The 26,258-nt window shown below is 36.8% G+C and overlaps 1 long non-coding RNA gene across 1 annotated transcript in view; it reads left to right on the top strand.

The window, feature by feature from the left end:
• LOC128933476 (uncharacterized) overlaps positions 1-26,258 on the top strand; it is a 175,121-nt gene that overhangs the window by 106,249 nt on the left and 42,614 nt on the right. Inside the window, exon 4 of the long non-coding RNA XR_008482786.1 lies at positions 5,275-5,328. This is a non-coding gene — a long non-coding RNA (uncharacterized LOC128933476). The remainder of the gene's footprint in view (positions 1-5,274; positions 5,329-26,258) is intronic.

A 26,258-nucleotide genomic window follows, 5' to 3' on the forward strand; every position in this document is an offset into this window, starting at 1 on the left:
GGAGATGAAGAGGGTGATTTCCAGGGGGGTTGCCTGGCTGTGGATTTGCTCTGGGTGCCCCACAAAGCTGCCACAGAGAGTGATGCTGACTCAGTGGGAAGTGTCGATGTGCCTTCCAATCCTCCTCCAAATGCAGTGCAGTTTTTACTTCTCTCTTTTTCTGCTAAAATTTGTTTACAGTGAAATTCAACCCCTAGAAAATTATTAAAATCAATACTGGATTTAATATTTTAGGAGTAAAAAGACTTAAAAGACTTTTTTGTTTCTTTTTGCAGCAGTGACTGAAACTACTACTAACAAAATGAAAAGAGTTAGATAAGCTTTGTGTTGATAAATTGGTCACTGTTTGGGCACTGCTGTAGGAATCTGACTGAAATTAGCAAAGCCAATGTTTGAGTCCAGTTTTATCCCTAATTTAAGAACTGAAGTGAGCTTGAAGCCTTACAAAGTAGAATAGCTTTCACTGCGGAAAGAAAAATTAAGTTTTTACCCCCAGATCAGTCATAATTTGCAAAAAAACCTTGAAGAACTCGAATTCATTTAATAAAATATTTGATTTATTTTTCTGTATTATTTTTTTGAGACAACCGTTCACAAAATATTTTTTTTTTAGAAATGTGAAAATCCATACGATGAAAATTCCTCTAAATAGTTTGTGGGTTTTATCACACAAATGCAAAAGATGGAAAGAAAGAAAGAGCGAGAGAGAGAGTTTGGTTCCTCTCATACCTTACTATTTGCTTGAAATACAAAAAATACCATTAACACCTTTTATTGCCTACAAAATTATCCAGTCCAGGTTTATTAGTAAGTGAGGTACTGGTAGGTGACTTCTTCATGTTTTCTTTTAATTAAATATGACTTCTCAGTCTTTTCAGATTGACCCTGTTCAGCTGGAAACATGCATTAAAAAAGGGGTATTTATTAAATATTTAAATTCAATGATTGTCAGCATTTTTCATGAAATTTAGAGGATTTTGTTAGCTATTTTTGCATGCACTTATTACCATCTCCAGTATTATTAGCCTTTTCCTCCTGAAATGTGTAAATTTGTTGAGTAGAGCTCCCAGTGTCCTAGGAGCACTGGGGAGCATCCTGGGAACGCTTGCTAGGTTCCACTGGTTGTATTCTAAGGAAGTGCTATGGATAAAAACTGGGAAAACAAACATCTTGACCCCAAGAGTGATGTATCATGATATATCTGAATCCACCTTGAGAACAGGAACCTGATTCCAAGCTGTGGGTAGCTGACACAGGGGTTAAAACAGAGCTGAAAGGCAGGAATTTGCAGCTCTCAAAGTTCACTGGACATATTTGTTATTGTGTTTGTAACCAGCCAAGTGTGTTGCTGGTGTAAGGTGTATGAAGCCCATTGCAGTATTACACCAAAAAAAAGGCCATAAAAACACTGTGCAATGAAATTTATGCTGTTCTGAAATGCCTTGATGCTACCATCAACTGAGATGCTTCCTATTCCCACAACTTTTTTAAGCAGGCATCTAAACTGATAAATTTATTTTCTCCATGGTTAGGTGGAGGATGTACAAAGCCGTTTTTATAGGAAGACTTGAGTCCATAATAATAAAATAAGGTTGATGTTAATACTTTAAAAAGTCATTGCTTTAATTACTTAGTGTGCATTTCTGTGGGCTCTCTGTTCTTATTTCTTTTCCCTTTTTCTCATAAATGGGTGTGGAATGGGATGGAAGAAGTTCAGGTATTATAATGTGCATTCCAGGATTGTTTGTGCTGAGCTGATTTTAATGTCTAGGGTCAGAAAAGCCAGTTTAATTATGTACAAACATCCAAGAGCTATAGACAAGAACTCCAGCTACTGATAAAAGTAACCCCAGCACTGATGAGTGTTGCAAATAAAGATCCCCCAGAAACCCAGTTAATGGCATCTTTGTTCCTAACTCCTGACTTTGTAGCAGTCCTGATACTTCAGGTTTAAAAATTAACAACGTGGACCTGAAGTGAAAATAATACTTTGAAAGTGGGGATGAAACAAACTCTTCCCTTTTCATCTTCCCCAATGATTTACAGGCAAACACCACCCCAGGCAACTTCCGAACTTCCATAATTGCCTTGAATTCCTTGTTAATTGGGCTTTTCTCTTGCTTTTGAGTTCTTTCTTGAGTAATGCCTGCTTTATAATGATTTGTGTGCAGACAATAAATGTAGAGATTTAATAGGATGAAGGCTGTGGCTCCATATAAAGGTCCTTAACTCCCATTGAAATCAATACCTTTCCAATTATTGTTATGATTTTAAATTAATATGCATAAAATAGGATTATTATTAAATGTTTGAGGGATAAAAAGAGAATAAAAACACTGTTCTCCTCTAAAGGGATTGTGAAAATTGTATCTTTAGAATTTCATGGTAATTGTTCCTGTAACTTGATGCTTTTTACATCATATGTGCTCAATTTGAAAATAAGAATTTGGTGACTGTGTCTGGAAACTAGAAGGGAAACTTGCTTCATTTCTTGCTTGGACGTCATCACAAGTTAAAAACCCCTGTCTTTCATCAGACTCTTTATGATGCCTGTTCTTCCAGACCACGTGGGGATAACAGCTTGTTTGTGAGTCACTAGATGGTAAAGAATTGAAACTATTTTCTCTAAGCAAAGCAGAGATAAGTTGACTAAGGAGGAGTGAGCAGTATCTTTTGCTCTGAAAGAGGCTGTGAAAAAATTAATGAAGTGGAGCTGGTGTTTTTTTCCCCAGAGCAGAGTCAGAGGTTCAGGGATTTTGGCTGGTTCAGGAGTGCTGGCAGCAATGTCAGCATCAGCAGGGATGGGTGGCCACCACAGTTCTGGGACCTGGCCAAATCTGCAAATTGTATCCCATCTCTCATGAGTGCATTTACTCTTGCTAGTTTTCATGCACATCATGTTGTTACTGAAAGGAACAGCAAAAATACCCAGAAGTCAAACAAGGAAAGACAGTTTGCTCTCTAGTGCTAAACAAATGTAATGATCAGGAGCATCCATGCTTGGTGCTGGAGTCTAACCACGAAGGATTGAGGTTGATAGGACATAACTGGTGACCTAACAACACTGTCAGGAAAAAAGGGAGATGAGCAGTGATGGGCAAAGGCTTCTGTCTTTTAGTGCACATAGTGATAATCCTTCTCATGCAAACATAGCTTTCTGAAACAGAACAGATTCTGGTTATATTTTCTGTTGGCTTTAGATTTTTGGGGTTTTTTGGGTTTTGTTTTTGTTTTTTTTTTTCATAGTATATCTCATTCCCATGTAGGACCTCAGAATAAAGGATTATGTACAGCAAATCTTGCAAAAGCACACTGACCCGTTTATTTTATCCTTTATCCCATCATCAGTCATCTTTTCCCTGTTTTTGCATTTACTCAAACTCTCTTGCTGTCAAACTGTTTCCCTGCTATTAGATCTGAGCAGAGAAACTGTTTTATCTACATTTACATGCACAGCCCAGTGATGCAAACCCAATAGCAGGGCTGTGTTTAAGACTCACACAATGAGCCTTTCTGAAATGAGATAGGTGTTCTCAAAAGGCACAAACAGGCAGATGGCTGAGGAAATGGTGAGGACATGATCCTTTCAGTTCAAAGTTGTCTGACCTAAATCAGAGTTTCTGAATTTAGATTAACTAGCCTGACTGCATCAGAAAGATTCTAATGTAACAAGAGAAACCTTTATTTTAAGCGAGATGTACTCTGGGCTTTGCTGAATACTGAGCTGATTTGACAGGGTTTGCATGTTGTCTGCATCTTTTCTTGTTGCCATTTGTTGGTCCATTCCAAAATTCCCAGCATCATGGTCAGTGGTTTCCCTTTTAGTGAAAGATGTAAGGAATGTTGGCCAACACAACTGCATAGAATGATATTCCATGTGGCAGAAACTGCTGTCTCACAGGGCTGGTAGACAGGTGAAAGAACTGTCTTTCTGTGTCACCATAATCCTTTTCAAGAGTCTTCTGCTGACGTTGTTTTTACACTTCCTATCATAAGTCTCAGCTTCTAGAGTCCAGGATTGAAGCTGTGTTTCTTTCTTTGAGGTCAATAGATGTCAGGTGGAACACTCCCAAAAAAGCCTTCTGTCACAAGAGTATGAGGAAAAGATGGAATGTGCTGTCAGTTCTTCCCTGACCTTGAGGAGGATCATCTGCTGGAGCTGGTGATAGTGTTTGGCAGATAAAGCTCTTCCTAACAGAATTTCTGAAGATTATATCCAATCTAAACACAATTCTTAGATATTTACTTATCAAGAAAATTATTTGCAATGTGCTCAGTGTTTGTTTTCAACTGAAATCTTTGAGCAGGGCCGTGAATATATAAATTCTGCAAAATTTATGAGAGTCCCCTGCAAAAAATAAGTCCATGTGATCCAAATTAAGTATTTAGTTTTCAGTCTGATTTCTTGGCACTGGGGAGCTCATCTGGGACAATGTTATTGCTGCAAAGGAATTTGCTGAACTTGAGTTGTGCAGAGTTTGCAACACAGTCAAAGCATTCATGATTAGAATATATGGACCATAACAAAATTATCACTCTTTTTTTCTATGAGGATTTGAATACTTCTTATTTAATGTGTCTCCAGACCACAGGTCAGTCAATGAAATTTCACATAATATCAGTGCTTGGACCTCTTGAATGTCTGTTTGTGCATAGGCTGAAGAGGAGTTCCCATGGAAATTCTGTGTGGCTAAGTAATTAAGGACTGTAGCATTTCTGTACTCATTGAAAAAATAAAAGTTGCTCAGGAAGGCTAAAAACTTGGCATTTTTTGATGTTAATATTTATCACATAAGAGTCTTAATAATGCTCTTTTGACATTATATTTATTTAAAATATTACAGAAAGTAAAGTAACTGCATTTCTCAGTTCCTTGAAGAACATTTAATGATAATTACTTGCCTTTTCACCATCTGAACATCTGAGTATCTTATAATGATATCATTATCATATAATGATAGTTATACATTTGGATTTGAATAAAAATATACAAAAATTGGTACTACCTATGTAACACATAACCTCAAACATTTCTTTGAATAGCATGGTTTGTTATGTCTGTTGGGTTTAGTTTGTTTATAAATGTAATCCTGCAACACAGTCAGGAATCTTCTGAACAAACAGGGACCTGCTAGATTTTAAGAGGCTTTTCATTTAGAATGATATTGCTGCTTGCAGTTTCTATATAAGAATAACCACTCATTACTGAATTTTTCATCAAAAATATGAAAGAGAAAAATAAATTATAATTAAGCTTTTTTTTCTGCTTTGCAGGTTTCTTTTACGATGTGTTCTCCTGCAGCCAGTGAATTTTGTTTCACAGACTGGGTAAGCAAATATCCATAGTCTTTTTTTTTTTTTCAGATAAAATGTTTTCCAGACATTTGACAACTAATTCTGAGAGATTGGTGTTCTTAATTGTTGGATAAAATTTCCAAAATCTATTATAAACATATTCAAAAAGCTTTTGTTAGTTTTTAATTTAAAAAAAACTCAAGAGAAAGACAATTATAATTTTAAGAGTGCTACCATTTTCAAGTAGGAAATTTACCACATTTTCCAGATGTTTGAACTTATATTGTTTCTCTCCCTTCTTTTCTTTTCTCCTTGTTTCCTCACATTTCACATTGATATTTACGTGGGTTTTTTTTGTTGTTTTTATCAGAGTCTTACAAGTGGAACTTTTTTTCGCTATCTATTTCCTTCTACTTACCAGAATTTCAGCATTGCAAACAAAACCATCTGCTGAGAACTCCAGGGATGGTATTTTAACACCATGGGAATGGCAAAGCAATGCTCTAGTGACTGTTGGGAAGTAGAGATGGGTTTGGAAATTTATAAACATAAATTCTGAAATTAACAAAATACAATTCAGAAATTAGTGAATTTAGAGGTAATGATCTGGTTTCATTGGCATCAAAAAAAAATAAGGCAAAGCAACAAATTACACTCTTGCTGTGCCTAGGTTCATAGGATGAATTCAGTGTTTTACCTGTGGAATTTCAGTTTGGCTGGCTGTTTTTGTAGGTAATTTGCAGAAAATAACTTTTTTGTCCACCTATTTTATCATTATGAGAGACTTGGACAATATTATTTACATGCAGTGCAGCTGTAATGTTGCCTACATAAATTTAATAATTTTTTATCTTTTTTTATAAAATGATGTGGACAAAATGAATTAAAGTTGCTATTTTGGATGGAATATTATGTTCTCAGTATACTGATGTGGTTTGCCTTAGATTCAAAGTTTTTGTGCTTTTTTAAAGGCTTATCCTAGCCCTAGCTAGAATAACCAAAACCAGCCAAAATAATAAATAAGATCAAGGTATTCCTTGGCAAGTATTTTTCTTATTTTATGTTAAAATAGTCCATTGCTCTACCTTTTTATCAGTACTGTTAATCTCACCTTTTATTTAGATAAACTCTTCTTTGATCATCCTCTCATTATTCTAATTTCTTGACATTGGATTTTTCTGTGGTGCTGCCAACACTTAAAAAGCTTTCTCAGTCTCAGTTCACCAAGGAGAAATTTCATCCCTTTGGATCTTCTCCTGAAATGTTTTTTACACAAATTTCTCCCAGTACCTTTAAAGTTCTTTAAAAAATTGATATCTGCTTCAGCCTGTGCTGCCTGTTGGGTGCTTACTGTGATATCCCTGGATTTTGTTTGCAAATTAGTCTGCAATCACACTTCCAAAGAAAGATAAAATCTTGGTTGAAAAATACCTAGTAATTTCAAATGCCTAGTCTTAAGAATTTTTCAAAAGAATTTATTATTAAAAGTTTGGACTACTGATCAAAGAACAAAAAAAAAAAAAACACAAACCAAAAAAAATTATTTATTTTTTGCCCCCAACATCTGGAGTCTCTTTTTCTGAGTCATTTGCATATCCGAATTAGTCATTTCTCCAAGATTCATTATTCTGATATTTTATTATGATATTTTCTTCAAAACCTTGATAGATATAATTATTAACAATAAGTGAATCCATTAATTTTACCAGCTCTAGCAAAAAGATGGCTGTTGATATTTGATTTTTTTTCTTCTTATATCAAAATGTCTACTGCAAAATTTGTCATGGTGTTTGCCTTACAGATATAAATTGCAATGAAATTTTAATGCTTTGATTGATTTGAAATAATAATTGGTTTATTTATCAATATGAGATATCCAAGAAAACAAATCATTATGACTCAAATAGCTATTTTAATTTATTTTTAGCAGCCTCTCTTTAAATATCATTAATCATTTTCCTGAAACAAAAAATCAATGTAATTTAGAAAGATTTCCCCAAATATGTCTTTGGCAGGACAATTTTTTAAAATTACTTTAATTAAAAGAGTGAAATAAAATTCATCATCAAAACTTTATTTTCTGTGAACAAATTACTTTCTCCCACTTCATCCCTACACCTTCCATACTTTCTTTGTTTGGCCACCACACTCAAAGATTGCATGGTCTATGTTTCTGGATAAAATATGTCTGGCAGTCAGTGACATTTTTTTCAAGAAGCAAAGTCCAAAGGCAGAGATTAGATCCCCCAAACAGTTTCATACAAACTGGAGAAACAGAAGAAGTGGCCCAAGATGATCTTTGAGATCCCTTCCAACCCAGGCCATCCTATAATTCTATGATTCTCTGAACTGTTTGCTCTCCTTACTGATTTTATTCATGGCCTCCTTTGCCCTTAATGGTGATGCTTGTAGGCTTTATGAGGTACAATAGAAAATGAACAAATAAAAAGCTACAAAAAATGATGTACAAAAAAAATGCTACAAAAATGAGGTACAAAAAAAATGAGCTACAATAGATATTTCTGCTCCATGAGCACAATATATCTTTGCATGTACTCCCTAAATTTCAATGAATTAATTGTATTATTGTGAATATATGTATGTAATGAACATTTCTGTGATGAAGTAAAAGGCTTGGCTGAATCAGGTGATGACCAGCTCAACATGGAGGGCAGTGCTGGTCTTTAACACTGGTACAGAAATACAAGCTGGTTTGACACTTTTCATTTCTCTTTGTCAACTTAAAATGTGAATCAAAGGTTATTCAGGGTTTTGATGAGCCCATGACTCTGTTTATATTTGAGGGGTAGGACACTGTGAGCCTGCAAGGCTGCCTGGTGACTGAGATACTAGGGTGCTGCTGCAATACTGTCCAAAAGCAGAATTTTCCGTAGATATTTGATCAGCAACAATCCTTACAAGAATTAACATTCTGTCAAATAGCTGCATTTTAAAGTTTGTCAGGCTACTGGCATTCTCAGAGACTTTGAGAATGGTATTTCTTATAGTATGGTTGCATTGTTATCACACAATTTCTATGCAGTACACAAATTGAGAACCAGGAATTATCAATAATATAGAAAATCCAAGGAAAAGGCTTACTTTTAAATTTTTTAATTTTAAATATTTTCAACAACTGGTGGTATCTTATATTTTCATTTCAAGGAGTAAATTTGGGTTCTGTATGAAATAATAAGAGCTCTAAATAACTATTTTGAGGCAAAAAATATCTTAGAAGTGTATTCCATAAGAGCTCTGGTGAATGGCATGGCAATTCTTTCAGAAAATTTTGTACTCCAATGATGCCTTTTTGAAATACTCAGAGGTTTTAGCAAGTTAGGAATATTGTAGCTCATCAAATTACTGGCAGATACAGAACAAACTCTAAGGAACAGCCATTGTGAGCAAAAATTGGATTCACAGTTTTCACAAACTGAATCTGGTTACCAGTGTTACGCTTGAACAAAGCCACAGGATGCATCTAATTACTCTCCACTCAGGTCTCAGATGCATTAGGAGATCTGTTCTCAAACTATAAACCAAAAGCCATACAAGCTGGAATTAAATAAATCAGTGGTTCTCCATTAATTGTGCTTCACTTAAACCTCCTTGTAAACACCTGGTCCTGGCTCTCTCAGAAATTCAGGTCTGGACTTATGAGCCCCAGGTTTCATCTCATGTGGTGGTTTCTCTATTGCTGTTTTTCTGAAGTCTTGTGTGGCATAAAACTGTGTGTTTGTTCCTGTGCACAGGGATGAGTTTCATACAGAATCAGTACAGATGAAATAATTTCAGTTTGCCTCTGAAAAATTAATGACCGAAAGAAAAATAGTAGTTTCTTCACCAAGTCTAGGGCTTGCACACATTTGTACTCATAATTTCACAAATCCCTGAGTGAGTGCAAAAAGTCCATTAAGAGGAAGCACTTTTATTTTTTAAAAAATGCAAAAATTCAATTTCATTCATTTGACTAAATATTTTGGCTACTGAAAATAACTAAATGCAGAGAAAGTTTTCATAATGCCCAGCAGTAAATAATTGCTCTTCTGGGCCCTTTGTTTTAATTGGTGACAAGAATACATGAATATGTGCATTTTTTGAGAGAGGCTTAAATTTGTTAAATGGCTGTTTCTTTTTCAGCTTGGATGTGCAAGAATATGAACTTCAGTACTAGTGATTATAAAATGTGTTTTGAGGGTTTTGCTGTTGTGGCGTTTTGATTTGCTAAGAGGGTATCTCTCTTCAGTTTATATCGGCAATGGAAGACCCCAGAACTGGTATTAACTTGGTATATATATTTTTGTTTGCAGTATTTTTATCTAACTACTCCTAAATTTGCCTTTTCATTTCTTTTGTAGCAATATCTGCTGGTCAGATATACTAAATCCTGGGGATGATTTGTATGGCAAATCTCTCCAAGTTTTTTCTACTCCTGAGTGACTTTTCTTCAGGGTGTTGGCACATATAACCTCCCTTTTCTTGGCAGGAGATTATCACCAAAAATTCCCCCTCTCTTTGGTCAGAGGTTTGATGTGTGCTGAGTCAGATCCTGCACCCACACAGTTAAAACACAACTTTAGGTGGACCCAACCCCTCCTGTGCAGATTTCACCCTTGCAAAGAGAGGAGCTGCCCCTGAAGAATAAAAGTAGTGTGTGCTTCACTGTTTGAGAGAGAACTGGTTAGGGAAGGGAAATCCAGCCTTTATTCCTGGATCAGGGCTCTTGTCCTGGCCCACTGTGTACACTTGAGAAGTCAGGATCCAAACCCCTGTCTCCCTTCAAGCAGCTCGGCCACCTTCCTTTCTTAAAGGAAAATAAGATTATTTTGGGATCATTTGAAATTAAATACAGCCTTGGAATGATAGTTCTGATGGGTGTGGAATACCTGGTGTCACTTTTTGTGCTATGTCTGCAGACCTGGGAAAGCCCAACAATAGAGCCTCAAGCTAACGAACCAATTAAAATGTTTTTAATATTTCCTATGCAAAGTTCCATGCAACATTGTCAGAGTACACATATGCAGGTTCTGCTCTTGGAGCTCCATCCAGACAGAGCAAGCCCTTGTTTTGAGAAAAGGCATGTTTTCGTAGATCTTTGTATGAGCACAGGAGGCCTCTTGCAGGGTCAGGCTCTCAGCAAACTTGGCAACTCTTTTTCTCCTGCCATCAGTCTTGCAAAGTTTGATAATTTCATTAATGCTTAATCACTTGGGTGTGAGTATGAAAAAGCTCCTCCTTTCACGCTCTCTTTGACTTTGTAGCCTCAGTGGTTAGATAGGATGTTTTCAAAGGCTAGTTCTAACTTCAGACTTCAAGCAGTATTTATAAAAGAAAGGATAGCCGAGACTCAAAAACGTGTATTTTCTTTTTTAAATATCATCCTCTATGCTATATTGTTACAATCATGACTACAAGGAGAACAAAGACTGAAAAAATTATTTCACACCTTTTAAACAATTGTAAAGCAAGTCTTTAAGGCAATTGCCTTTTATGCCTTTTTTCTTCATTCTATATTTTCTTATTTTCATCAGGAAGCAGCAAATGAAACATAAAAAATTGGTTACCTGAAGTTTTAAGATTTCAGCAGAGCCATCTCATTGATTTCATTCTGTAGAGCTTCCAATCTACTTTTAGAAATTAGTCAGACATGTAAAAATAGGTTAGTGTATGTGATTTTTTTCCTCAAATATCTCCAGGCAGTAGAATGTCAGAAGCTACAGGAGCTGAGAGCTACAAGCCTCATCTTGGAACAGTGGAGACATAACTATTGTGGCTTTGGCATTTTCTCAAAATGAATAACTGGATGAGATATTAACTTGCTTCATTTTTACAGCATCTTAAAAACTGTCATATGTCCAAAGGCATGGTTTTAAGTAGTTTTTCCTGGAGCATTTAAGGGAAATTTCATCTAAATATACTTGCAGTATTATTTTGTAGTTTAAACTGGTATCTTCAGGATGCTATTTTTATTATTGCATCTTTTATGTCTGAAGGTTGTTTGGTTGATTTTCAATATATAGCAAAGATGAATAGCTGCTCTACAATTTTATTGTGATTTCTCAACAGTATCATTTTTCTAACCTTCTCTGGGGATAGTTTCTATACAGTATTGACAACTTTGTTTTCTGATCTACTTGAATGAAATTAAGGAAATAATAAGGAATAAAATTCTAGAAAGGATAAGGAGGGATGGCCTGATAAAAATGAGTTAAAATATTTTCCAACCTTTTTACAATTGCCCTGTTGGAAAGGCCAACAGCTATAATAAATTAAGTGAGATTATAGAGTTTTTTCTGCCAATTTTCTTTTAAGATGTTAATATGTCCTAAAGATTCTGTATCCTATTAACTTACAATGGTTTCAAAACAAAACAAAATGCTTTTTTAGCAGTCACATCTCGTTCTTAAATAGAAACTACACTGTGAAGAAATAAGTTCTGAGGAAGTTTCTTATGTTACAAAGGGAAACATAGGAGAGCAAGTGAGTGGCAGATTTACAGGTCTAAATGTGCTCCCCATGTGTCATTCTGAATACCTAAGGTGGCATGGACCTGCTAGAAAATGGGTGGTCAAATTCATACTCAAGTTGAGTCTTAGTCTCCTTGAGTCTCAGTGACTGCAATGTTCTCTTCTTGCTTTTTAGAGTTACAGAATAGAAACCTTAAATATTGCAGGGTGGTTTTGCCTTTAATGGTGGCACATAGTACAAGAAAAAAATTCATTTTTCAGCCTGGGCTTGCAGGATCTGTGGTAAAATTCCTGCTTCCCACTGCAAATGGGTACCAAACTAAAGTCCAAAATGCCACCATACAGTAGACTTTGTTCAGAATGATAATGAGATAAGACACATACAGCTCTGGGGTTTTTTCTCTATTTCTATTGAGAATTTAACTGTCTGGACACAACCCTGTGCCATGTGCTCTGGGATGACCCTGCTTGAGCAGGGGCTGGGGCCAGATGACCCACTGTGGTCCATTCCAGCCTGACTCATTCTGCAAATAAAAAGCATAATATTTTTAAAACTGGAGGGAAAAAAAAATACAGCCACATTTCACATGCATCTAATGATGTACTTCCTAGGGAAAAGGGGAGAGTGCAGAATAGAAGAGGTAAAAACATGCTAGGAACTATATAACACCAAGAACTAAGGGCATGTATGGAGCATTGTGCTTTGCTTTATTGTTCTTCATCACTGAGGTTTTTTCTTTGGGATTTTTTAAGCTTCCTGTTTCTAAACTGCTCTGTTCTCCTTTCTTTCTCACCTCTTCTGCAGGCTGAAACAGATTTTGGACTTTGAGTACTTAGATAACAGGCATTAGCCAGAGGAAGAAGTGTAATTAAAGAAACAATATATTTGAGGAAAGGGCAGAAGGTAGCTTGAGACAACGCTTCACATTGAAAGACATGGTTTCCTAGAACATAGAAAATCTTTATGCCTGTTTGGGTTGTCTTCCTTTTGAGTCACTTGTTAAATTGAGACTCCAAATGTCTGTGATGAAGAGATGCAAGTGTGCTAGACTGGGCCCATTGAATGTACAGATGCCAGACTTATTGGGAGTGACACTGTGAAATTAATATGTACACACTGCAATTTAAAGGATAATATTATGCAAATATTCCTAAGCATGACATGTTAAAAAGTAGTTACATTTTAGACACATCCATTAATATTTTCTCTTGAATATCAAGTACTTCCTCCCACCTGCCATCTCTTCCATGTTTTCACATGCTATGATATTTAAATGTCATAAAGCTGTCATAACGCTGTGACTAGGCTTTTTGGTTAGTAGAATCTAGCACAATCTGCATTTATATTGTGCTCAGCACTTTAAAAACAGATTATACACTTCAAGCAGTACCAAAAAGATGTATTTTTAATAACTTTTTCTTCTTATGGAGCAGATTCTGAATTGATTTTTCTGTTTCCAGTATATAGCACTACTTTGTTTTGCCCCTCAGAAGCATATGGGGGGGGGGGGAAATAAACAGTCTTAATGGCTTATTCTGAGTCCTTGTACTCCCACTTCAGACTTACATTTATGCATGTGATGGTGTCACTCACTTTGGAAAAGAAGTAGCAATTTTAGGTGCTCAGACTTAGGCCGTGCTTTCCTACTCCCCACCCCAGCCAGTCTCACACAAACATAGCTCCTGTTCATTTTAGTTTGTGAACTGCTCTTAACACCTGGATTTGAAGGCCAGAATTCCACACAACAACTAAGCAAGCCAATGAATTGCCAGAGTTTTCAAACAATCACAGCATTTCTAGAATCTTGGTAGCATCTGAAAGTCAGTGTTTTATTTTTCTGATCAATGCTGCCCATTAATAGCAATGTACCTGAAGTGCTGGGATTTCTTGCCCCCCACTTGTTAACCTATTTTTATTGTGAAGAACTGCAGAATATTGTTCACATTCTGTTCACATGGACATTCTAGGCTTCAATTCACATGTATTCTTTTGGACAAGTTATATAAAAGTAATTGTAGTTTAAAAACACCACATTGCTTTGAATTAAGAAATCAACTAGCAGTGGAGAAGTCTTGCTTGGAGACTTAAATTACCAGCAGACTTGACTATAAGCATGTAGGTGTAATGACAATACTATGAAAATATCACCAGCAACATTATGGTTAGATATATTAGGGTTTTCACTTTAAGCAGGATAAATATCCTTTTACACACTTAAAGTGAATGAATTTTATCTCTGAACTGAACAAAGTATATTATGTGGAGCATTACATCTTCTAATGTTTCTCTATCAAAATTTGTTAAAAATGTACTGATCATGAACCTGCTTATTCCTCTAGGAAAAAAAAAGGTACACTGGAAAAAGCACACAGATTCTAAATAAAACCACATAAAATTATTATTTGCAAACACCTACAAAATATTAATTTAATAATATTGCAATTATGTACAACATTTGCTAGACATCTACATGCATGATATAGATAAAATATTATTACTGAGTTGAAACTTTATCATCTATTGTCTTAATTCAAAGAATGCAAAAAAAATTGTTATACATATACTGAGATTTCTTGTTTTGTACTCCAGTTAAAAAGTAGGAATCTTTAGGGACTGGTATTGGGCAAAGTTAAAATATCATAGAAATCTAGATCATTAAGTACATTTGTCACTCTGAAGAGAGAAGAGCAAAAAGGAGGAAGAAAATACTTAGATTAGATTATATTCCAACAAGAAAAGGTAAACACAAATAAGAAGAACAAATGGACCTCTCTAATCCAAATAAAACATTTTAACAATGAGGAATTATGAAATATAGACCACATGGATTATGAAGCAATATCTTTTTCCCTGAACACAACTTTTCTAACAGTATCAAGCAGATAAATTACACCTCATGTTAGAATAAATAGCAGGTATTTTTGTGGTTGAGTGTTTGAATGGCAATTAAATATTCCTAGAAGTTGTTATCAATATAATAGTCTTGATTATACAGAGGAAAATAATTTCTGTTAATGATGCTGTCTTTTATATACTGGATCATAGATGAACTTCCAGGAAATAAGTTTCTTCAAAGCACAAAAAACCAAATTGCTAGGGAAGATCAGAATGAACAGTGATTTACTTTATTCCACACAGATTATTATACTGCTCTTATCATCGTAATATCTGACTATTTTCTGGTGGTGCATTACACTATGGGTTTGTACCTCAGCACACCATTGCAGGATGAGACCTGTAGGCCTGGGGGAACACAGAGTAGGAGAAATGTGAAAACTTGCTTAAATATTAAAATATTCTGCATGGGTTAATACTAAATAAGAGGAGGAAAGAGCAGGAATGAAAGTGATGTCTAATTGGGTGAAAGAAAACACATTGACATGTGCTGGCTAACATAGCAAAGACTTTTGGAAGTTTAGGCTATCAAGAGGTTGATGTTTGATCCATGAAGGTTGGTATCTGTTTCAAGAGTAGTTCAGAAATGTCTGACAGATTATTTTAAGGTATTACAATCTACAGAAAATGCCAAAATTTTCAACTCTTGGATTTTAATCAACTCAATATTTTATTTTGGAAAGGAAAAAATGTCCAGAATATAGTATCCTTTTATCTCTTCTGTGAGATTGTTCCCTGGGCAGATGGGGTTTTGGAGCCTCTTTCCTTTGGTAGATGCTCCTCTCCCCAGAAAGGATTGTTGTACCCTGAAACCTGTGACCTTGTGTTCTCACTGGGTGATGCTGCACAGGTACCCAGACAAACTGCAAGCAGAATATACTCAAACAAAGATTTATACAGAGATTAAGCAAATTTAATTAAGGTAAAAAAGAAAAATAAATAATAAGAGAGATTAAAGAAAAAAGAATAAAAAAGAAAAAAAAAAAACCAAAACCCCCCAAAAATAAAATTATATTATTTGGTGCCCAGGACAAAAAATAAGCTGAAAATAGATAAGCAATGGGGCTGAGATTCCTCTGTAAATAAACACAAGCTAGAAAACTATGGATTAGAAACATATGAAACATTTGAAAGGACTCTATCTATCAAATATAAACTGAGTTTTATGATATTTTACAAACCTCTGCAATCCTGATGCATTTCTGTGTCAGTTTCTGCCGGAAGGTCCAAGAAAATGTTGTGTTGTAGTAATTGTTTCAATTAAGAAAATTTCTGAAAAATTTCTAAATTTGTATACTAAAAATACCCGTGCACAGTATGTGTTTAAGAAATGTCCAACTAATTAAATGGATAATTATTCATCCGTATCAGACTTTAAAATTAACTGATCCATTTATTTTAATTAATGTCTAATAGCTTATAAATCTGTTACTTGCAAAATGAGCCTGAAGCCTGTTGAGAACAGGATGTCCTTGCATAGTTTTTATTTTGTGTCACAGGTTTTTTGTAAATGTTGCAAGTGTCTTTCACATGGCCATTACAGAGTTGAAAGTTATGTCAAATATCAAATGGGTGTTTCATTTTGCAAATTTTCTTTAACTAGAAAGGGCACAGAACCTGAAATACCAATTTTCACATGCTATAAGTTTAAATCAGAAAATAATATATGGCTGGGATTTAGTCCCAGGTATCATATAAAAAATGTCTTGAATTTTTTACCTAAATCAGTTTATGGATAATCCTGTTTTCACAAATCCTGAAAAGGCAAAGCTACCTATTTTCCTAATTGTAATTATTTGCTGATTTGAGTAACCTGAGATATTTAATTGGTCAGATAAGAGTAGTTTAACTCAGACTATGGGCAGAAAAGGCTTTCACATCTGGGCATGTTATCATCACAGTTTTTAAGCATCTTATGTGTATAATACCTCTAGTAACTCGCAGTTTGACCTTACCTGAAGCTGGACTGGTTTCTGCATAAATTTTTTTGCAGACTTTATGATTTACATTGGACAATATAATATCAGTTGTAGAATCTGCTTTCTCAACTGCATCAGCTTACCAATCACTCTTCCTCTCCAGAAGCGAGTTTTCTTAGTTGCAGTTCATTGCAGTACTACAGAGGTGCAATGCCCAATGCCAAAATCAGAAAAAAATTGTATTACTTATCTGTGAAGAGCTTTTATTTTTTGCAGCACCCACAAATCCACCCTAGTCTCTTGTGTCGTCTGCTTCAGAACCCAATTCCCCTAATTGCAAAGAGAGCCTCATGAGAGAGAGATGGGGTGTGAGAGAGGTGAAGCATTTATTCTGTCATACACATAGGAATATTCTGTATGCCTCTCTTGTTATACTCAAGAGAGGAATGCATGCATTTCCTTCCCAGCAATATTTTCACAGGGTTTCTTTGACTACACACCTGTCTGAGTGCACACACACCCTGCAGTATCTACAGAGGAGCTCAGGATGGACCGGACGCCTGGTTCAAGAGAAGTCATTGCTGGCAAGTAACTCCCCAATACTCAAAGTAAATGGGGGTTTGGTCACATCACATTCAGTCAAAAGGTACCGACTTTTTGGGAGGAGTTGCCAAAATAAGGAAAGGAAATACCTTGTTACATACAAAGTTGCAAAGTGGGATTTTTCTCCCACAGAAAAAATAAAAAAGGTTTTTCAAAATGAAAATCAGAAAGAGAGGTTACAACAAAACAGCACTGTGGTAGGAAGCCTTTTTTCATTAAAATGCTATTTCTTGTGATATGCTTGGTTTGGAAACACTTAAAGATTAGGATTTACATTGTGACTGAAAATGCATACAAATACTATATCAGTTTTCTTTCTCATTATTAGGTATTTGTAGTATGTTGCCGAATCCTTTGAGGGTAAAGCAGTCCTTAAGCTTATTTATTTAGTTTGGTAGTGTATCTCATGCTCTTCATTAGGCATCCAGATATACAGCCATGTCCTGAACAGGAAGGATTGCTGATACCTTTGAAGACAGATAGAAATGGAGGAGAAAATTCAAGTAGACACTGCCTATGTCAAAAACAAATTTTTGCCATGTAGATAAGGAGGCAATTTATTAGGAAATCCTCCCCATATATAGGAGAAGCCACTCAGCTAACTAGTCTGAAACTTGAAACTTGTGCAAGTTGTCAGTAGACACCAGCATCATGTAATGATCTGAGGTAGACAGTGATATATAGATAAATATTTTAGTTCATCTTGATGTTATATGTTGCTGTTTAGATCATCTCTAAAGACCTTGATAAAGTATTTTAAAGGAACTTTACTTCACTAATTTTTTGTTTGCATAATAGAACCCAATATCTATTGTAGGTGCCTTTGATTTTAAGGCTCCCATACTTGACAAAGCTCTTCAGACTTGCCCACATTGGATGGTTCTTAAAATTTCAGTGAGAAGGCTAATTGTACAGATTAAAACAGGTGTAAGAGTTTGCATGATTAAGGCCTTGAGACATTATACAGCCCAACTCCTCTCCCAGAGCATGGAAATAAAAGGTTCATCATACTGTATGAAGACAAGTTTTCTGCATGCTCTGTGCACAGCATTGCTTTCAATCAGGTATATAGCATTCAAATTAATATAGGATTTTGGCATTCCTTGGGAAAGTTTATTTCTCTTGAACTAGGAATACAATTCTTTACTGTGAGGGTGACAAGGCACTGGAACACACTGTCCAGAGAAGCTGGGGATGCCCCATCCCTAGAAGTGTTCAAGGCCAGGTTGGATGTGGATCTGAGCAACCTGGTCTCGAGGAAGGCATCCCTGCCCATGGCAGGGGAGCTGCCATGAGATGAGCTTTCTATGACTCCATGAATTCACCATCCCATGACTACTATTAATTTTCTGAGGACAGAACTAGATTCTGCTTATAGAACTTAGCAGCATTTTAACGAAGGGGGCTGTTGCCTGCATGTTGCATTCAGCTTCTTTCCTGCTAGATAAAAGCTATCCAGAAACACATTCCACAAATCTGGTTGCTTGGTTTCATGCTCTGTGAGCATTGGTTACCATAGTGTTTTCGAAAAATACTTTTTCAGGAAGCAGAAGCATGATCAAACATAGTCAGCTGGAGTTGTGGTGAATGAATGAACCAACTGTTAACAAATTGAGAGCAATGCATTTATAGATTTAATGATTAGTAAACTTTAATTTCCTGCTACAATCAGAAAAGTGTAAAAAAGATGGTGGCATGTCAGTAAGTCCAGAAGTATTCCTCTAGGTACCCAGCAGCTGCCAACTCTTTGAATAAACCTCCTTATGATTGTCCTGTGACTGCTGTAAACTGACTCTCTTCAGCAACCAAGTCTTTCTGGAAAGCAAACCAGACAGTTCCCTCCACCCAAACTGCAGATTTTTCTGTAGATACCTATCTCTGAGCCACTGGAACAGGCCCTGCCTCCCAGCTTTTAAGCCAGGATATACTTGGTAGTGATCAAAAAGTGTTATATTCATACCGGATTCCTCTTGTCCAAATTTTACTTTACATGTTTTTGTTGTAATGAAAAAAATGCAAATTCTTGACTTTGATCCCAAAGACCTAGGTACTGTGCAAGTTTAACATAAAAAGCCTTTAATGTTCTCAAGTTTATGCAGTCTGTGTAAGCTAATGGTTCAGAATTCCAGACAGAAGTTGAAAGGCAACTGAGGACTCTTGTCCCAGTTTGAAACAAGAAATAAAGGTCTTCTATTTATTATTAGGAAAGAAAAAAACATAATTTAGGTACATGATGCTTGTTGGTCCTCTGAAATCTCCTTTGTGCTGGTCATTCATCCAGTACTGAAAATTTCAAACCAATGACTAACCTACTGTGCTGCCTGGTTTTGGCTAATGGTTCAGCATGTTTCAGGTCCTTCAATAATCATTCTGTGCTTATTTATGTGTCACCCTTTGCCCAAGCTCAGCTTTGCTGTTGAGTGTGAACTAGAACAATCTCTTCAAGTCAGATGTGTTTTCAGCTACACTATGGCAATCTTGGCTGTGATGAGGCTCCTGTCTCTCCACCAAAAACAAAATTTGGATATTAGCCTGAAATTCACAGTGTGTGAATGTATCTCGAGAAGAAGAAATATGTAATATCATAAAATTAAATAAGCTGTGAAATCACAAGTTACATGAATATCATTACTGAATTTGAATTCTTTCACTAATGTACACATAATGTTTGATATTTATGTAGTTATTCAGGATTTTCTGAGTAAATATTTTTACCTGATTGGCCAAATCAAAACCTGAGGGCAACAGTTCCTTTGTTTGTAGGAAAAAAAAAAATTAGAAATGTTTTGTCAAGTACAGAACTTTATTCTGATAGAGAGGGATGACAAAGTAACCAAGGATCTGGTAGCTAAGATACTCAGCTGATTGCATGATAGCTGATCCCAGTGCTGATTTGAAGATCCTGTATGGGAAGATGTGAAAACTCTTATGGAAGGAAGTCTGCTTGTACACAGGAATATTGCTAAAATGTGTGAGGCAAAAGCTAAAGAAATGCCCTGATATGACTGCACAATGTGAATTTCACAGAAATAGTGTAGAACTTTAATTTGACAAAGAGATTAAGAACTCTCCTATGAGGAAAGGCTGAGAGAACTGAGCTTGCTCAGCCTGGAAAAGAGCAGGCTCTGGGGTAACTTAGTTGTGGCCTTTCAGCATCTGAAGCAAACATTCAAGAAAGATGGTCAGAAACTCTTTACAAAGGCCTGGAGCAATAGGGCATGGGGGAATGGCTTCAAACTGACAGAGAGTAGGTTTAGATCAGATATTAGGGAGAAATTCTTCCCTCTGAGGGTGGTGAGGCCCTGGCACAGGCTGCCCAGAGAAGCTGTGGATGCCCCATCCCTGGGAGTGTTCAAGGCCAGATTGGATGGAGCAACCTGGTCTAGTGGAAGGTGGCCATAACAGGGATTTGGAATGAGATGTTCTTCAAGGTCTCTTCCAACCCAAACTATTCTGTGATTCCGTGATTTTGGGTTATATTGCACTAAATTTTCCCCAAAGTTAGTATAACTAGTATGTCTTTACTCAGAACATGAATTTTCCCTTATTCCTGTGAATTATCCCTTCCAAAGAGCACAATATCTTTGTGATGACACCCACCAGCCATTGTGTGTCTTTTTATATGTTTGATTTTGTCAGAAAGAGACAGTTTATTGAAAAAAATACTGCCTATATTAACAGCATTCCCTATTGGAAAATGGGATTTTAAAAGACACTGCCTATATATTTTAAACAACCAAGTTAATTTTTGTATTTCAAATAACTTTTCAGGCTTTAAACTATATTTAGTGTATAAATAGTTCCCCCTCCACAAGTCAATAGCCTGTAAATTATACATGTATAGTGGAAGTAGGAGTTAAGATCCAGAGTCCTCTCTTCCCTGCCTTTGATCACTCATAGCCTGCTCAATCTTACAAGAAGGCTCCGTGCCTTTGATCTCCTCTGCCTCTATCTCTGTTGTTCAGGTTAGCTGGGGATGTTGATTTTGAAGTGTGGGTTTTCCTCACAAAATTAAGTCAGTTCAAACTAAAAAATAACTGCAAATGTAGCTGTTTGTACTAAAACCACTGAAGAAGTCAAAATCTAGAATGAATATTTAAAACATTTCAATGTACGAAGTGTTAATTTCTTTAATATAAAAGTACTTTAAGATCTAGGTTTGAGGGATTGTGCTGCTATGGGTGAGAATATTTTGCAGAATCAAGAATTCACAGTAGGGAAATTGAGTAATGCTATATTTAAAACTGTTCTAACCATTTTTACTTCAAAACTACTTGATACTTTGGTCTGCTGAATCAAAAACACACCTTGCATTGGACTATAATGCACATGTTCTTTCTTTTCAACTAAGAGTTATGACCTGAGCAGTTTTTTCAGGCTAATAGAACTCAACCTGCTGGGAATGTAACCCAGCAAAGTGCATGCACAAGTCCCATATTTTTTATGTAATTAAAATAAGAAAATGTGTGGGATATTTTTGTATGCATGTACATATGCATCTACCTGGAAAACATTATGATGTTTCGGAAAATACTGTCCAGAACTGTAGGAAAATAAGGAAAATAAGAGATGCATGCCATTTCCTTCTTGAAATAATTAACTATGGTTTAAAAATTTGAATTTTCTCTTTTTTGCCAATGAACTCTGCCATACTGAGGTGTAAGACTGTGTCATTTATAGCAGTCAGGGGATAGGTGACACACAGCTTGTGCTCTACTTTTGGTTCAAGGCAGCTAAGCAAAACGATCCTCTTAGATAACATTTTATAAGATTTTGGGGTATAAGTAGCCAGGATTCATACATGTTCATAGAGGAAAAGTATGAAATAAAAAACAAACCAACTCTTTATCAGTGACAGATAAATCAATGGTCCAAAGAAGGACCCTCTAATATCTTTTATATTACAGTCTGTATTCAGGGAAGAATGAGTCCTAAGAAAAATAAGTGGCTTTGGGGGACCCTTGCTACATAAGTGGGCAGAAGGGAGCAAGAAGTCATCTGGGCTTTGTGTTGAGTCCTATCTGTGCTGTCCCAGGCCCCTGAGGATTTTTCCTCCTGAAGCTTGGGAGAGGATTGTTGTTGTGATAGTGTTCTTTGCACACGTGCATGAGCTCAGAGCAGCATTGCTGCTGGTTTTGAAGGGGATCATTGGGATGGGAGCTATACTGGGACAGGTCTAGGCACTAGGCATGCTGCTAAATCAGGAATCCATAAAAGTTCCTGGCTTCCTTTCTGGTTATACTTGTCCTTGTTTTGAAGACATATTTGGAAAAGACAGGCAGTGCTTTGTTTATCACAAGTAGAAGGCATGTAAGGAGGATTTGTTGTTTACCCTCTTTGCTAGCTGATATTCTGTGTGCACTGTCTTCCCACTCTAATGACCAGGAACTATACCAAGTCATCTTCAGATTTCAATTTTCAAAGGTAATGGTCAAGTTGGTGTAAACTGTGTGGGTGTTATTTAGAAATTATCTAATTCAAGGTAGTACTTGTGATTCAGTGCAGTGTACTTATCACTGAGCAGTGTCAGGTGTTCTGTGCTCAGTACAGTAATGTTGTTTCTGAAAACAAGTTAATCTTTGGCTCCTTTGCCTCTGAATCTGGTAAAAACATTTAACTGCCATGCTACCTAGAAATTTTGAGGAGTTATGTGCTAAAATATTTTAAATTTAGGGGAAAAAATAGACGGTTCAGAATTTTTCTTCTATTGAATGGCGATGATAATGCTCAGTAATATTTGCACTTAAACCCAGAAGAGACAAACAAGATAAAGTGAATGTAAGTGTTTTTCTACATCTAAGACTGGGTATATGTGAGGGGATTGGATGTTTTATCTCTTGCTGTGAACTTAATGTTTCTGGAGTGAGAGTAATTAAATAAATCAGAGCTGGAACAAGTATGTTGAAGGAAATGTCTGTGGCAAAGATCTTCCTAGCCTCAGGTTTGGATTGATAGAACACCATGGCATTTCTACCTCTCTGAGCCACTGTGTTGTTGCTTGTGGAGAAAGGGACATATCTCCTTGTGCCTGAATTATCACCTGTAAAAGACTAAAAGTTTTTCTAAGGGATGGTGAGTAGTGATAGAGCCTGGCTTTTGCTTGGGCCTCGCTATGAACTCATCTCCAAACGAGCTCTCCTGCAGCCATGCTGTTTGTTCTACCACAACTGTGTTTCCTTGTGGAGAAGAGAAGGGTGTCTCCTTTTTGCTCCTGGTACTTTCTTTATACAATGCAAGAGTTACTGAAGAGGCTCATCTGAATTTTCAGTAGTGGTTTAATTTCATTTTATTTGTACCCTTTGTTATTTATGAATATCTGCACACTTAAGGGAAAAGATAATCTTAAAAAATCCATGAACAAGCCTTTTATTGTCTGAACAAGAGTGCTGGATGTGCATTATTCAGTTTTCCATTGCTATGTGTTTCTAAAGACTGTCTTAATCCAGTGGCAAGGCAGAAAGAAGATTGTGAAGAGCTGGTACCCAGCCATAAAGCCATAGGCCAAAAGTTAAATAAGTTTCAAACAACACAGTGAAAAGTTTAGAGGAGAAGGAATTTAAAACAAAATTCTTCATGGAAATTTCAGGAAGGGGAAATTACACTTAAATTTAAAAGGAATGACATCTCTGGCTCTTACCACAGAGCATCTTGCTTAAGTCTCTTAATTCGGTGCTGTTAACCTTAAGGCAGAAAAAAACAGAAGGCATAGTGCCATTTGGGGATAAAATTAAAGTAGCTAGCAGATGATAACTTTTAATTTGCATGCATTTTACAAATAATTTTTGTCACCTCTGTACACTAGGGTCTTTGAGAATGTGATCTGCAGAGCAAGACCATTTAGTTCTAATGTGTTATGCTGTGCAATATAGCATGTTAAAGTTATCCAGAAATGTGCAATATACCCAGCACTTGCATGTCCTCTTCACTTTGTGCATTTTTAATTTTTAACTTGTTGGTTTAAAGTTTTAAACTTGCTAGTTTTGTTTTCATGTTGAAGAACAGCCATGTAAAGAGCAGAGATTCCCTTTGTACCTCTCCCTTCACACCAGCATGGCTGTTGCATTTCTTTCCCATTCTCTGTCAGATTTTCTGTCATATCTTGTGTGGGTTGCCATGCCCAGGGAATACTCTGATTTTTCCTTTCCTATTGTTTAGCCTTTTAACCTGAGAATTTTGGGGTGATGGTTGTTCTGTGGGAACTGTATTTGCAACTATATTTGTCTGTGACCAGAAACGCACGGCACAGCCCAAGTTTCCCATCCTCCTTGCATTCCTCTTGCTGCCTCCTGAGCAGAGGAAGGATCAGTGCCCTGTTCTCCCAGGGAGAGGCTGTTTCTGTGCAGCTTCCCTCCACCCGGCCTCCCTGCCTCCTCCAGCTGTGCACGAGCAGGGCCAGGCACTCCCACAGACACAAGATCTTGGTTCCCTTTGTGCTGCCCGTGAATTAGTTCATAGGCAAAGCACTCTGAGGTTCATCTACATCCCTAATTGTTGTCAGGCACATATGCAAGTGATATTTTAACAGCTTTTTAAAATCCTTCTCGAATATTGGTGAAGTCGGTACTCATTATTGAGGGCTAGCCACATGTTGAAGTGTTTTTCCACACATGGAAAATAAAAAAAAAGACTGTAGGATGCTGTGCCTGTCACTCCTCAAAAACTGCTATTCAGATTTGCCCAGTTCAGACTGTCTACTATTTGTAATTATTGGCAAATATCCTTCTGAGGTCTGAAAGTCAGACTGTTCTCTTGTCTTTTCATGTATTACCATTGAATAACAGTAGCAAATTTGAGCAGGGTATTAATTCATTGTTGTTTACTTGGAGATTTTTACTCAATTCTACTGAAACCCTTATTTTTCACCATGGTTCAAAATGTACCTGGGTATATGGGTGGTTCTGTTGGAGATGTATTACACCCTAAACATTTTTATGGTTAATAGTAAAATATAAGGTGGGATGAACTGAACTTAAGTCCCAGGTGCCCTATTAGAAAAGAAAAAAAGTAAAAATTTGGTTTGATTTTTGTTCAAATCAATAAGAAAACTGCTAAAGTGATAGAATTTAAACTCAAGTTTCAGTTTCTACAGAACTGTCAATTATAGACATTCGGCTGAATTTTCTGAGCCTGTAAATATTAATTTATTTCTAAATAATCGCAAAGATATGTTATTAAATCTCAAAGACCTTTATGGATGAATCTCCTCTTGCTTCGTTCTTGTGGCTGAGGGGTAATGACACACAGAGCTTGGTTGTGGTCCTTGGAGGTCACTGTGATCCCTGTGGTCCAAGCCATGGGTCTTGAGGCAAGCAGCTGGAGTGATAAACAGCATTTCCACTTATTTCCTGGTGGCACCTGTTCAGACATCTTTAGTTCGTAGGGAAAAGGAAAGGAAGTCTGGATTCAAAGCCACACACATGGCATTGCAGTCTGGAAGACCATTTGAGAGAGCTTACACCATGTCAGTGCATCAGAGGGCTTTCTTCCAGCTACTGGTCCTTGAAAACCTCCAAAGCTGGAAAAGAGGCAAACTAAGCCATGAACTGATTTTCTGGAGCCATAGCAAGCTTCCCTTCTGACTGACAGCTCCCACCAGCTGACCAGAGTGGGGCTGACCCCATGAGCACTGGCTCAGCAGACAGAGCAGGGTCACTTCCATCCCCTAATGTTGTACCTAACACCTCCCATCCCCTTGCCCCTGCTGGGCTGGAGTGGTTGTGCCTTCTCCCCATCCTTGAGGTCCCACCATCAACGCCACCACCATCTATAGAGGCTGCTCCAAGTGTTCTCCCCCTCCCAGTCTCACTTGCCTTCCCAGAAACCGAGGTCCCAGCCTCCAGGATGGGCCAGGAGCAAGGCAGGGTGTGACCTGTGCTGCCAGGCTGCCATGTGCACTGTCCTAGTCCCAGCTGGATGACAGCCTCAGGACCTCACTCTGAGGGCTGCGCCACCATCATAACAATCTCCCTCCACTTCAAAGCCCCCTTTCTCACACTTCCTTCCTTTGGTAATGAACCTTCAATTTCCTCCAGGTAAATAAAGTGCAACTGGAAAGAACTGTAAAACAAAACATAAAAG

The sequence above is a fragment of the Melozone crissalis genome, unplaced genomic scaffold (genome assembly GCF_028551555.1).
Source record: "Melozone crissalis strain CALT ecotype California unplaced genomic scaffold, PUWL_Pcris_2 ptg000009l_1, whole genome shotgun sequence".
NCBI classification, from domain to species: Eukaryota; Metazoa; Chordata; class Aves; order Passeriformes; family Passerellidae; genus Melozone; species Melozone crissalis.